General features: G+C 41.9%; 1 long non-coding RNA gene across 1 annotated transcript; it reads left to right on the top strand.

The window, feature by feature from the left end:
* The first annotated feature begins 2,382 nt into the window (after positions 1-2,382).
* Positions 2,383-11,357, top strand: LOC123937874. Its single transcript, XR_006817635.1, has 3 exons — positions 2,383-2,501; positions 6,699-6,848; positions 11,035-11,357. It is a non-coding gene; the product is annotated as an uncharacterized LOC123937874 (long non-coding RNA).
* Positions 11,358-11,623: the final 266 nt, after the last annotated feature.

Genomic DNA, 11,623 nt, shown 5'->3' on the forward strand with positions numbered 1-11,623 from the left:
CCCGACACTGTTTCTGTTCTCTGTTCCTTTACGTCTGTGTATCTGAATGATCTTCTTTTACGTAAATAGCATTGCTGCTGGTTCGAAATCACTTAAGCCTTATATCTTCTACTGAAGGCCAATTATCCTCCTTTTTGTTTTTTACTCCTGACAGTGCCGCTGTGACAACTCTAAACACATAGTTCTCATCTTTTGAAATATTTTCTCGGTTTTAAGTTTCTAGAAATGGGACCCATCCATCATGCTATGCTGATTTTTATGGTTCTGTCCTCCAGGAAAATTAAACAAACATCATGGCAACCAGAAGAAAAAAAGGGAATTCATTTCTCCAGAGATCCAACCCCAATACATTTTACAACTTTTCACAGGTCCAAGATGTTTTTAAGTTGCCTATATTTAATTAGGGATAGGATGAGACTTTTTTTTTCCAGTGTTGATTCACTGTATGGGTTTCATCTGATGTAACAGTCTGTCTCTTATGAAAGGGTTATTTTCGGTTCTGTTGATAAAAGTCCTCTAGTCATCCCTTTGATGACTTTTCAGTGGGAAGACTGACTTTATTCTTACAGACCAGTTCTTTCTGACCTCTGTTGAACTTGGCTGAAACAGGTGTAGGAGAGGCGGCAGACCAGCCTGATTTTTAGATATGAACGGTTCCAAGACCTGACTGCCTCTGCTTTCTCGCTTTATGAGTTTGAGCACAGATCTTCATCGCTTTTAGTCTCAGTCTTTTCATCTGGAAAATGGACATATTTCCAACTTCACTGGGTTAGTCTAAGGACTATACAAGAAAATTTATTTAAATCCCTCAGCCACTTCATGAAACACACCCAGAAAAATGTGTCCTAAAGAAGCTGATGTTATAACACCACCGACAGAGTCATTAAGGAAGGAGTAAACTAAGAGGCGTCAGTTAGGAAGAACGGGAGAGCACGGGTCCCTGTATGGGAAGCCCGTAGCACATGGTGTCCCTCTATGTTTGCATAAGAAATTTAGCTCTAAGCTTCCTGGCAGCCAAGAAAAGGAAGTCAAAATAGTATGGACTACTAACTGTCATCTAACAAAGGAAATGTTTGCAATGTATCCAGAGGGACAAATCTTCCAAGCAATCGGCTTTCGGAGGAACATATCGATGTAGCCCTTTACGTAAAGGATAGTGAATTACGTAAAGGACAATTTTTCAATAATGATTTTTCACTGGAGACAGAAATTTTCCACAAGGCCATCTAGGACATCAAACTCCACAAGCCACCATCATATCACAATTCTGAAAATGAAAATTCTGGATTTTATCATACATATTATAATTCTGAGTTCTGGGGGTGCCTGAATGGCTCAGTCAGTTAAGTATCTGACTCTTGATTTCAGCTCAGGTCATGGTCTTGGGGATTGAGCCCCCGGTTAGACTCTGCCCTGGCTGTGGAGTCGTGTGCGTGCATGCCATGTGCTCTCTCTCAAAAAAAAAAAAATAATTCTGGGTGCCTGGGTGGCTCAGTGGGTTAAGCCACTGCCTTCGGCTCAGGTCATGATCTCAGGGTCCTGGGATCGAGTCCCGCATGGGGCTCTCTGCTCAGCAGGGAGCCTGCTTCCCTCTCTCTCTCTGCCTGCCTCTCTGCCTACTTGTGATCTCTGTCAAATAAATAAATAAAATCTTTAAAAAATAATAATAATAATTCTGGAAATATAATATTATAATTATATAGTATTTTAAAATCAATTTATTTATTTTTAGGAGGATAGAGAGAGCATGTGGGGGTGGGGACAGATGGAGAGAGGGACACAGAATCCTCATCAGATTCCCCGCTGCACCTGGAGCCCAACATTGGGCTCAGTCCCAAGACCCTGAAATCAAATCCAAGCTGAAATCAAAAGTCAGACGCTTAACTGAGCTAACCAGGCACCCCTGAACCACACCCACCCCTCTCCCAGACTCTGTAGCAGCCTCTCCCTTTGAGTCTCAAGCAAAGCTTTCCAACCTGGGGAGGCCAGAGGTCCTAGGCGACTTGGAGATGGCCGTGAAGGAGTTCTTCGTACCTCTCTTTAGTTTCCTCTACGTTTTGGTGTGAACTTGAAGCGAATGCTGCAGCGCCCAATGGACTTCTCTAGGATTGTAGCGGCAGAAAAGTAAGACGAAATATTTGTATTCTAAGGTTTCACCTTCCTTTTTTCAGCATTTGTATTTTGGCCCAGCCAAAGACTCTCCCATTTCTGCCTGCAGGGGCGCTATGGGAGCCTGGCAGTAGGCCACCCACCAACCCCTCCTTACACAGCCCGTCCCCCACCCAACCCCCACTCCCACCATCTTTTTGGCAGCTACTTAAAATCTGCTCCAGGCCTGCAAATTGCCAGCTGGAAGCTGCAGAGGCCAGAAGCACTGGGATGGAAGGGGCAACCCGGAGCAGTTCTGGGAGCGGAACTTCCCCATCGACCAGCTGGATGGACTCTCTGCTTCGTTGAGTGGCTCTAGGGAAACCCTAGGAGGAGATCTGGGCTGGAAGGTGGTAAGGTTGATGTCCCTCCCTGGGGGTGAGGCAGGCTGCAGATCCCCGGGGAGGGCAGAGAAGCAAAGAACACAACCTTTCTCCAAGGGCTGAGAAAAATAGGATTGATCTAAGCACATGTAACTATTGCTATAAAATCTTTAAAATATGACTCCTTGCAGAGATCTCTATTTTATGCCGCATTTCTTCAAATTGTTATTAACTGATCATGTCAAAGGTACAGATTCTTTTTTAAGAGGAATTAAAAACTAAGTTTAAACACAGAGCCCCTGCCCTCGGAAATATACAGTATAATGGAGAAGCTTACAGGCTAGGGCAGGAGTTTATAAATTTCTTTACAAAAAGGCCAAGCAATGACTATTTCCGGTTTTGCAAGCCACGAGATTTCTGTTGCCACTGCTGAACCCTGCCACATTGGCGGGAAAGCAGCCATGGACAATTTGAAAACAAATGGACATGGCTCTGTTCCAATAAAGTTTTATCTATAAAACCAGTGGCAGGTCAGTTTTGACACAGGGGCTACAATTTGCCCACCCCTGCAAAATTCACCCCTAGACTGTAATAAAGTAAATTTGAAGCTTCCTTTCACAAATTCAGATTTTTCATATGCATTCTTTCATTTTTAAAAAAAATTTATTTATTTGCCTTAAAAAATTATTCTGGAGCAACGAATAAATGCAAGCAAAAAAAAAGGAGCTCTGCAATTTTTTTAACAGGCTACACGCAGAATGTCATATGAACGGTCTATATTCTCAAGCCGTTTTCTTTTCACTATGATAAACTCTACATTCTTCAAAATCTCTAAATCCATTCAGATATGTTTTCATGGACCCAGAACATTTATGACTGGCATATAAGATGATGAAGATTTGCATATTCAATCCTGATTTCCTTTAAAAGGGGCTTACACGCACTTCTGAGGCTTATTGTATTTTAATCTCATTAACTTCACATTTACTGTCCCAGTAATTGAAATAAAGCTTGACATATTTGCCAGTCTAGTCTGGAATTACCTCTTTGTGGGGAAGCAAAATGAGGGGAAAGAAAGCAAATGAAGTCAGTCCTCAGAAGAGAAGCAAAGATAACGCATTCAAGTGGAAATAAAATATTAAGCATAATTAACGTCACTTAGTGCAGGACATTTTTCGGAAAGTAATGTTTTTAAATACTATCCAATAAAAAAACTTTTCCTTCATGATACGGGAGAGCAGATGAACTCCAGTTAAATAAAATAGATGCAAATCCATGTCTGTTTATCTTAGATTTACTCTAGAGATTGAAGTTTGTAATTCTGAGTCAGAGTTTAATTCTTACTCTGTAATTAAATGTTGAGAACTGCTCAAAGGTTTTAGTCTAGCTGAAATCTTAAACGCAGCAACGTGCTGAGATTGTCTTTTTTTTTTAATTTATTTTTATTGTTTATTATTAAAGGAAGAGAGGGAGAGGGAGGGGCAGAAGGAGAAAGAGACTCTCAAGCAGGCTCCACGCCCAGCGCAGAGCCCCATGCGGGGCTGGATCCCACGACCCCATGACCTGAGCCAAAATCCAGAGTTGGGTGCTCAACTAACCGAGCCACCCAGGTGTCCCCAAGATTCTGTCCTTTCAAATCACTGCTCACATTTAAAGCCGGAAGGAGCCAAGTTGTCCAAGAACGTACAGCCAATGTCACTTCCCACATGCAGGGTGGACATCACTAATAAATCACCACGGACCGTTCACGGAATTTGCCCCAGGCCCAAACCATTATTTAGAGTATTATACTCAGATGCCACTACCAATTAGATCTCACCCCAACGCTGCCGTGTAACTGTCACTTCCAAGAGAGTGCAGTCCTCCTTTTACAAACTGGGGAGCCATAAGATTAAAAACCTTCCCGTGTGCCAAGCAGGATCCCCTTCAACACAATGGCCTTTCGGCTTCTGTTTTACAAGACCCCGATTGCCCCTAGACTAGGGCAGGGTGAGAGTTGCCATTATTACTATATGAGTTCACAGGCAAATTAAACATATTGATCAACCACCTACTAAACAAACAATTCCTGAGTGCTGAGAATTCAGCAATAAGCAAGGCACACAAACCTCCTGCAGGCATGAGAGAGAAAAACAAAACTTTTGAGACGCTTTGTTGTGATGGGAAGCAGAGACACATAGCTTTAGGCAGAGACGATTTGGGATTAAGGAAAGACTTTTTTAATTGGAAGCCAATGAGCATGTTTACATGTTGGAGGACACAGCAAGGGGAGAGGCAGCCTTTGCGAATGTTGGAGAAAGAGGGGTTTATAACAGACGCAAAGTCCCTGAGTCCTTGAGAAGACAAGAGGTGTTTGGACCCAGAGAATAGAAGAGGGACGAGCTGGCCTTTATAGCAGCAGGGACGTATCACGCACAGATAACATATAAGGAAGATGAGCACACATCAAGGGAAGATGAGCACATATGTAAGTAGGAAATTAGGTCTGCAAGTTACAAAGGTTGACAACATTTCCAAATTTTAACTTATATACCCAAGTCCTTGTGCTGTAACACACAAGCTCCAGGAGGGTGGGGATTCTTGTCCATTTCGTCCGCTGTTGTAAGCGCAGTGCCTAGAGCAGTGTTTGGTTCTCCTTCTGGGCTCTAAAAGTACTTACTGAAGGAAATGTACCGCCAAGCACTCATTTTGCCAAGTGTGATTTTCCAAGTCACCACAAGGTGGCAGGCTCGTTCAAAAATACACAGTGTCGCCTACTTGGCAAATTGTTAGTGCATGATAAAGGCTAAAACAAGAGAACAGGTGACTTTTTAATGAACATTTTAATAAACTAGAAGGCAAATTATAGCAATGGGATAAGTATGTACTTACTTTTCTTGTGATAGACAAGACTTGATGCAACCATGAGAAAGGAAGCAAAATGCACAGACTGGCTAAGTCCCCGAGAGTTTTAAGATATGCTTCTGGTGATGTGAAATTATTTCCTCTTAGAATTATTTTCCCTAAAAGCAATAATACTTACTGCCTCTCTGTTATTTCTCACATTTGGCAAGTTTGGGTCACAGGATGAATGTAAAACACCAGAAAATGCCCAAAGCAAAATAGGATTCTCTTTGAGACCACCTAAGCTGTCTGAAATCTACATTTTAGACCCTGAGTTTTATTTGTGCAAATAACATTAGATTGGCCTTTATGTAAAGAAATTTCCTGGTGTTATTTCTCATATTCATATCTTACCATTTTGTTTTTCCTTTTCCAACTATACCCTGGAATACTATCACACAAGTGAAAATGAATTATTTTTCATTAAGAAAAGTGGGATAGGGATGCCTGGGTTCTCAGTCAGTTAAGCCTCTGCCTTCGGCTCAGGTCATGATCCCAGGGTCTGGGATCGAGCCCCACATCGGGCTGCCTGCTCAGTGGAGTCTGCTCAGAGTCTGTTTCTCCTTCTCCATCTACCCCCCAATCCCAGCTCGTGCTTACAAGCTCTCTCTCTCTCAAATAAATAAAATAAAAGTGGGGTACAGGGGGATTTGATTCTAACATTTCTGCATAATTAGGACCTCGATACTGTGTTTTTGTTTTGTTTTGGTGGTTTTTTCTATGGTAAATGGTATTATTCAAAATGTTTGCTGCCCTCCCCTAGCAAAGGACTGTACTCCCCACCGCCGCCCCCGGATATCAGACTAGCTGCAAGATTTGAGGTGGCCCTCCATGAAATAGAATAAAATCAGCCTGACTCATTGAGGTCGAGAATGACCATGTGACTGGCTTTGGCCATTGAATTGAAGGGAGAAAGGACACGGTGCTTCTGACCAGAAGTTTTAAGAACGCGTGCATAGCTCACCATCTCTCCCCCCATTCAGCTGAGACTACCTGTTTTCACCCAGATGCTGATGTACCTTTTGCATGCCTGTTATGCAGCGTTGTGATGGACACACTGTGAGAAATAAATGTGTGTTATTGCAGGCCCCTGAGATCTGGGGCTCCTTTTTATGGTGGCATGACTTATGTAGTCTAAGCTGACTGACAATACCCATGTCCATCGCAGAATTAATGAGCTAATTCCTATAAAATACTTAGTCCCAAGTATGGTATGTACTGAGCGATAGAAAATACTAAGTTTTAATATCATCGATCATTATTCATTCATTCACTCGTTTATTCATTTTACCTGCTATATTCAATGATAAAACACCTTTAGGTTTCATCTAATTTGTATTCTAGGATGTGACATCATTGGGAAGCTTAAGATGAGATTCAGAGTCCAGTAAAGAAGCTGAGATACCTTCTACCCGGAGCACGATGCAGTGTCCGGAGGAGGAAGTGCCATCCATGGGACACACACACTCAAGAATCTTTCCCGAGCAATTACTGGTAATTTCCCTGACACCCCTGTCTGTCTTTGCAGCCTCTATTATTCCAAAGGTACACATTTCTTTGACTACTAAATACAAGCAACAAAAGAAATTACTTAAGCTAAAATATTCTAGTTTTTAAATTCAATTCCATTAAATAACTTCGTGCTCTGCACTTCCAATAGTGAGTTCCTGGCATCAAGAAAAGGAAAGGGCACAGTCCCCTACGTGTCTTGGGTCAGAGTAACAAAGCAAAGCTTATTTGGTGCCAAATTGGAATTATTTTTATATCCCCTTAATATTTCCATAAGAATGCGTTCTAATGCTCCAAAGAATATAAATTTCCTTTCATAATGGTGACAACTTAGTGTTCTTTTTTTTTTAAGATTTTATTAATTTGAGAGATATAGAGAGAAAGCACAAGCAGCAGAGGGAGAGGGAGAAGCAGACCCAACACTCTTACACACACACACACACACACACACACACACACACACACACAAAAGCAGGGAGCCTGACATGGGGCTCGATCTTGGGACTCTGGGATCCTGACCCAAGCTGAAGGCAGACACTTGACCAACTGAGCCACCAGGTGCCCCGACAGCTTAATGTTCTTAAGACAGTCTTGGATAGTTGCCAGCTGACAGCAAACTTCCTGAGTGATGTAGATCCTGCTTTGCTGTTCCCATTGATTCTTTCAACTCAGGTCAAGCATCACAAATTCCACCCCATCAGATGATTCACAACAATACTTCTGTGATTGGCCCCTTTAATAAAAAAAATGGTTTAAACTGTAACTCCTTCACAGGAAGTTTTGGAAGCCAGTTTCTCAACAGAACCTTCAAAAGTCCAACACTTGGATGTAGAAGACACCCAAAGTAGAGGGCAGTGCAGGAGATTAGTTGAACATTTCTATGTAGATGAACACACCCCCAGATTTCCTCCCAATCTTTCAGTAGAGACAACCAACTCCATGCTTCCCAGTCCCCACACCCTTGACTGGAAATGTGCCCTAAAGAAACTGATCTCAAGCAGTGCCAATCTAGTTATTACTGATAAGTACATGGTGTGAGGCACAGACCTAAAAATAAGGGAATTCACTGAAAGCCAGTTTAATGATATAGATTACCCCGCCCACTTCCAAGAACCTGATGCCAGAAGGCCACAGCCAGGAAAATCCTGCCCCCAAACAAGAGATCAGAAGCCTCTCTGGGGAGCTGGGTCTCTAATGAAAAGGTCAATGTGCCCCCAGCCCAAATTTTAGTTTGGCACCTGTTTGGAAGTCCACTTTCCACAGGTCTGTCCATACACACACAATTTACAAATCACTTTCAAGTATCTTGGTATTAATTATAAAAGGACAACCAAGAATCATCAGGCATTTAAGAAAACTTGCAACATGATTTGGAAACTGGAAGGGAGGACTCCAGAGGATGTAGAGGTAAAGTAATAATGGATGTGTATGTGCTGTGTGTACCCTCAGAGCTATCAAGGAAGACAATTTAGTCATAAAATAAAAACAAGAAGATAGGGCACCTGAGTGGCTCAGTGGGTTAAGCCTCTACCTTCGGCTCAGGTCATGATCTCAGAGTCCCGGGATTGAGCCCCCACGTCTGGCTCCCTGCTCAGCAGGGAGCCTGCTTCCCCCCCTCTCCCTCTGCCTGTCTCTCTGCCTACTTGTGATCTCTCTCTCTCTCTCTGTCAAATAAATAAAATCTTAAAAAAAAAAATAACAGGAAGATAGATATGCAACAAGCATCAGAAAGCAAGAGAGACTTCTTGGGAATTAAAAATATAACCAAGATATAATTTCAACAGAAGTTTAAACTATAATATGGAATAGATCCTAGAAAGTAAAGCAAAAATATCAAGAAATAGAAAATAGGAAAGGAAAGGAAAGAGAGAGGTTCAAAACAAGAGGTCCAATTTTTCTGAAATTCCAGAAAGAGATCAGAAAGGAAGAAATTATCAATGACATTATAGAACATTTTCCTCAGCACTGAGAATCACAAGTCTCCAAATTAAAAAAGCACACTGAACGACTAGCACAATAAATGAAAAGATCACAACAAACAAGCACATCATCTCGAAATACCAGAACCCCTGGAGATGAAGAGAAGATGCCAGAACCTTCCAGAGAAGAAACCAACAAATGGAATCAATCAGGAATCAGAATGAAAATACTAGAAGTAAGAAAATAAAACTTTTACATTTCTAAAGGAAAATTATTCTCAATCTATGATTTTATACCCAGCCAATCTATCCACCAAAAAATAAGAGTACAACAGATATTTTCAGACTTTTAAAGACCGTATCAGAATGAAGGTTAAAACTAAGGAAGAGTGGGACATGGAATCCAAAAAGAAGGATGTCCAGCATAGGACAGGGTCAAAGGGAAGTCACAGGGTAACAACAGTGCTGTGAATTCAGACATCAGCTGACCCAGCCAGATTAGAGCAAGGGAACAAAATCTGTGGGAGGAAGGTCTTCCAGCAAAACCTGAATGGGAAGATTATATGATGCATTTGAGAATTTGGAAGATAATACTGACAGACACTTGCTATTTGTTTGAGAACACTTGGAAATAAAACAAATAGAACTTCAGGGACAACTGGCTGGTGCAGTCAGTTGTGTCTGACCTTGATTTTGGCTTGGGTCATGATCTTGGAGTCCTGGGATCAAGCCCTATATCTGACTCCAAGCTGAGGGCCGTCTTCTTGAGATTCTCTCTCCCTCCTGTTCATGATCTCTCTCTCTCTCTCTCTCTCTCAAATGGATGAATAAATCTTTTTAAAAAACAAATATAGTTTCAGAGACAATAAAGCAAATGAGAAAATGTGGTAACTTTAGGAAAAACAAGTTTGTAAAAAGAAATGAACTCATCTACTCCAGTTGACTCAATGGTAAACCATATTTATATGGCCATAATAATATAAATGCTAACTAATAATTAAGCAACAAATTGTGACATGTTAGGAAGATGCAAGGATGAAAGGGAGGAGGGAAAGACAGGAGAAGACTAGCAGAACACCCTATCATATCCCAGAACAGAAATTCGCTAGGTCATGGCTAAAAGTGGCAACGCAAGAACTAGAGAATGAGCAGTTAAATTTGGAGAAAATTACCAGGGGAACCAGCTAAGAATTGAAAAGGGATGTTTGTAAAGATGACAAAAGAAAGATGGGAAGGAGTGAGCAAAAGAATTATATTTTTCATAATGATCCTGTTTGTACCAATAATGTTTTAAATTTTGTGCCTATTTTACTTTTTTTAATTGAAAAAAAAAGAATGATATAACATAAATTCATCATCAAGGAATTACCAGTCCAGTTGGAGAGATAGACACAAGCATGTAAAACTAAAGTAGTAATAAAAGTCTCAATAATAGTTGAAGTCAATAATAGAAAATACCTCAACAAGGCAATTTGTCTAACTGCCAAAAGACTATTTCCAGAGTCAGAGACAGGAGTGCTCACTAAGCCTTGATATCAGGCAAGACTTTCTGGAGAGGGGAGGTCTGTCCTAAGGTTTCTTAGAAAGGTAGAATTCTCTACTTGAACTTGAGGAGGGCAGTCCCAGGACTCATTAGAGATAAAAACTACGCGTCCTGGAAGGGCATATTGAACAATCTGTTTAGACTGAGGCCTAACGGAATACATTCAGTTTAGGTCCTAGAGAAGCTGTCCAACCACTGGACCAGGAAAGGCTAATGGAGACCAGGCTCTGGAGGTCCAGGAAGCCTGGCTAAATTATTTTGACTTTATCTGTGGTGAATAGTCCCCCAAGAGACGCATGTCCACCCTGAAGGAGCACAAACTGGGCGGCAACGAGAATACATCAGGTCTTCTCTTTTGTCAGTATTAAATATAGAAATTGACACTGATTTTAAATATATATATATATTTAGAGTGAGAGCACGTAGGCACATACATATACAAGCAGGGTTGGGGAGGAGCAGAGCAGAGGGAGAGGGTGAGAGAGAATTTTAAGGAGACTCCATGACCCTGAGATCCTGACCTGAGCCGAAATCGAGAGTTGGATGCTTAACTGACTGAGCCACCCAGGAGCCCAGCACTGAGGCTGTCACTCAGCCTGTCTGTCAGATGGTCAGTGAGCGTGTCAGTTTATCCCAAAGCAATGTGGGTGACAGAGGGGGTTCCCCCCATTTCTTCACTGCTCATTTATTGTCACGTTCTGCTACACAGATGGCTCGTGCTTTACCTCGGTTAATTAGCCCTCTGAAAAATGACAAGTGGCTTTAAAAGCTTCCTGGGAAGAAACGGTGTCTTGAGCACGGCACTGATAACACAAGGACACACGAGCCGCAGGCAAGGACGGCAGATGCACCCGTTCTTGAGCAGAGGTAATCACATCTTCTAGGACAATAAGCTGGACAGGAAGTTTTAAATGACCGGGAAGAAGTATTGTTTCGAGGGTTTGTACTCACTGTTATTAAAGAGGAACCTGGTCTAAATGTCCAGTAGACTCGTGGAGCCTGACCTGGGGCTCGATCTCACGACCCGGAGACCACGACCAGAGCTGAAATCAAGAGTCAGGCACTTCACCGACTGAGCCACCCAGGAGCCCCTAAACTCATCTTTTAAAAATTCTCTATGGTTGTGTATTTTATCATATGCATATGATTAGCATAATAGAAATTGCATTTTATGGGCACGTTGATATTTGTCCCCACTGATTGTGTGCAGTTTCAGAAGGGCTCTGAGCCCACCACTGTTTCAGGACTGCGGGATGCTGTGCCCAAAATTCTGCTGGAGGGAAGAGCCATATGGGAAG

The sequence above is a fragment of the Meles meles genome, chromosome 3 (assembly GCF_922984935.1).
Source record: "Meles meles chromosome 3, mMelMel3.1 paternal haplotype, whole genome shotgun sequence".
Classification (NCBI taxonomy): Eukaryota; Metazoa; Chordata; class Mammalia; order Carnivora; family Mustelidae; genus Meles; species Meles meles.